Raw genomic sequence first — 3559 nt, forward strand, 5'->3', positions numbered from 1 at the left:
TTTTCAGATAGAAGTAAAGTTTTATTGCATATGCTTTGTTTATAAGAAAATTAGGTTTATTATTATTTTTCCTGCTACAATTATTGCCACCACTACCACCATCACCATTACTGTTATTATTGTAACTGCTACTACGTGCGTATCAAGGACTGCACTATTATCTCTACTACTATTATAAACTACAATTAATACTTTCCATTAGTAGTAATAATAGCAATAGTAGTAGTAGTAGTAGTAGCAATAATAGTAGTAGAAGCAACAATAGATATAGTAGTAGTAATAGTAGTATCAGTAGCAACAAAATACCATCACTACAACCACAACCATCACGAACCACATGCACACCACTATCACCACCACTACTAATGAAAGCCTTATCACCACCATCACCACCACCACCACCACCACCACCAACACTAGCGGTATTAGATATAAATTTTCACGGAGTCGCCGCCGTGAGATATTTCCGCTACTTCATAGAGGTCTTCAATTTTCCCAAAGATAATTACACTCGAAAATTACAATGCCATTACGTCTGCGAGCCCGTGGTGAGTGGCAGGACTCGTCTGGGGCCGGATATAATTACCTTGCCTTCGTTCTGACGTCCAGTAATAAGAACCAAATAAATCTTTCCATTTCCGCCGGTATACTTAGAGAGAGAGAGAGAGAGAGAGAGAGAGAGAGAGAGAGAGAGAGAGAGAGAGAGAGTATACATAAACACATTAACTGATGTGTATGTATACTGTAAAAATCCAAGGCGTGTGTGTGTGTGTGTTACTCTGTGTGAGATGAGCACGTGAGGTCGGGCATGAGTGACGGAACAGAAGCCTGGAGCAATTAGGTTCTGAGCGCGCTGTGTTGTGTTGTGTTGTCCTTTCGCGGCACGACGGATGAGACGATCTGTTGTTGTTCTGCCCCACCCTGCCTTACCCTGCCCTTCCCTGCCTTACCCTGCCCTTTCCTGTAGTACCCAACCATACCCATCTCCTTCCCCCTCACTGTCTCTCCCTCACACGTCATCCCTTCCCCACCCCATCCCTTCTTCCTTGGTATGTTATTCTCTACCTTCCAAAACCCATAGCTCTCGTGCCTTTCTGCTCCCCCCTCCTGTGTCCCCAAGGCTACCGTCACAATGGGTCCCGCCTCCTCCTGTGTCCCCAACAAGTGGCTAAGGACATCATTAGCTCTTAGGCCGTGAAAGGAAAACCATAAACAAAATTTGAGGAAATTATTGAAGGCATGAAAGTGTGTTAAACGGATTTGGGAGGATTAGCTACCATAGAAGAGGAGAAAGAGGAGGAGGAGGAGGAGGAGGAGGAAGACCTTGGAGAAGGAAAGGATACCCACGGGTGTGCCTGGCGTCCGTCATCTCTCGCCTGACTTCCTCTCTTCCTCGTGTGTTTATTTTTCCTAATCCTTCGTCGTCATAAGGTCGTTGGCGTGTTGGATTCCGCTGACTTCTCTTTATTCCTTTCTTTGCTTCGGGTGGGCAGGCGGGAATACACACACACACACACACACACACACACACACACACACACACACACACACACGAAGGAATATATAACAATGCAAGTACATTTTTCCTTCTTTTTGCTCATAAAAATGCAGCATCTTATAATAACTTAAGTGTATTAGGTTACTAAATATGCGAGCTCACTACAAAAAGAGAAAGTATATAAAAAAGTTTTGACTTTTTGTAAGCTGGTAATAGAGAGCGAGAGAGAGAGAGAGAGAGAGAGAGAGAGAGAGAGAGAGAGAGAGAGAGAGAGAGAGAGAGAACGAGAGAGAACCCTGTTGCTAAGTCTGAGTGGTGATGCATATCATAAAGGTCATCAAAATAATGTTCTCACTGTACATAACACGTGTTGCACAGAGTTATGTGTATGACTTAGTAAGCTCAAGTCATCTCCAAGCAAAGGGTATATTCTTGACGTATATTATATTGCATTAGTTATCCCCGGTTTTTTCTTTCTCTTTTTCCTAACGAGCGTCTGTGAGAGGTTCATGTGGCTGTGGAATGTTCCCTCAAGACTCAAGAGGCTCCAGTCGGCTTCGTCCTCACCCAGCTGATGTGGCGTTTTTTATTTACACTCCACACACGCCTCAGCGCATCTCAGCCTCAGCGGGGCGGACACAGCGACTCGAGAGACAACCAGCACAGGCGAGGCCCGGGCTTCACCTTAGCTGTTCACTCCACGAGTAAAAAGAATAAGAAAAAAGAGAGAAAACAAGGGTCTCGCAAGAAATAAGAATTCTCGTGGACTCCCTTATTTCGTGGCGGCCTGCGGGTAACCCTTTCCTAGCCACCACTGTTGCCACGTTTGCTTCCAGAGTCTAGACACACCTGTGCATTTACTCCGCGAGTCGCAAGCACCGGCCACATTCTGGGGACTGCGCAGGAGCCTCGCTTTATCTATGTAACGGCGAGGGAAAGTGTGCATTTTGTTGATTCATTTAAGTGGTGGTGGTGGCGGCGAGGGCCCGAGGGAGTCGTCTACCTCGGCAACAGGGTGGTAGTGTGTGGTGTGTGGTGTGTGGTGTGTGGCAGCGCTGGTGGTGTACCCCGGACTCTCCGTCTCTCGGCGGGGGTAGGCTGTCTTGCCAGGCTGGCCGCGTCCTGCTACGAGGCAACAAAGCCCTTAGGAGGAAATTTTGGCGAGTGCTGCCGTGTGTGAAGGAGGGGGAAGAGGAGAGGGAGGAGAAGGATAAGGTGGAGGCAAAAAGAGGAGACAAGAGGCCAACCCTCCGGCTCTCGACCGATGCCGCCCAGAAATAGATAAATCCTTGGCTTATTAGGCGCTGCGAGTTTCTATAATGGCAGGATCAAAAGTGTAAAAATGAAAGGGTTGTGTCGCGTGAAAAATACGGTAATTTCAAGTGGCTCAGAGGCTCCTGCTGAGACGCAGTTAATCAGTAGACGGATAATTATGAGAAGCGAGCGAGGCATTATGGTGGAGGTGGTGGCGGTGGTGGTGGCGGCGCCGTGTGTTCGTACCTACCTGGCCGCCGCCGCGGCCGCCGGTATCGGCGCCTCCACCGCCCTGTCCCCACCCTCTATTTGACCACAAGCCTTATTACAAGGAACGAGGCCAAAATTATAATTTCTCTTCCTTGTACCCTCCCCCCACGGCGCCCTCTGTATGGGTCCATTGTGCTGCCTCCCACCCTGCTTCCCCCTCACCTGCCTTCACCTTGCCTCATCTTCTCACCTGTTGGACCGACGTCGCGCAGGTAGGAATGCAGTTTTTACCTCATTTTTTTTCCCTCGTACACCCTTTCACCTTGACGCACCTGTGGCTGGCGCGAGGCCGCGGGGACCCGGTGGCTGTGTAGAGTCCAGAATCCAGAGTCCAGAGCCCCACAGACCGGTAGGATGGAAGGAGGAACGCGAGATAACAATCCTATACCAACGTGAACCTCGAAGCCTCCGTGTCTGTTATCGCGGAAGGGGTAAAAACGCAGCTCCTTAAGGCGTTTTTCTGGCCGATAAGCGTCACGACCCGGCTTCTTCCTCTCTTGTCCCGCCATTCCTGGGCGTCCCACCGCCGCTGGGACG

The 3559-nt window shown here is 49.0% G+C and overlaps 1 long non-coding RNA gene across 1 annotated transcript in view; it reads left to right on the plus strand.

Annotated features, from left to right (window-relative positions):
- Positions 1 to 297: 297 nt before the first annotated feature.
- The window catches only part of LOC123516579, an 11105-nt gene continuing 7843 nt past the window's right edge, over positions 298 to 3559 (plus strand). Inside the window, exon 1 of the long non-coding RNA XR_006678233.1 lies at positions 298 to 3559. This exon is cut by the window's right edge and continues 179 nt beyond it. This is a non-coding gene — a long non-coding RNA (uncharacterized LOC123516579).

This window comes from Portunus trituberculatus, chromosome 41, assembly GCF_017591435.1.
Source record: "Portunus trituberculatus isolate SZX2019 chromosome 41, ASM1759143v1, whole genome shotgun sequence".
Lineage (NCBI taxonomy): Eukaryota > Metazoa > Arthropoda > Malacostraca > Decapoda > Portunidae > Portunus > Portunus trituberculatus.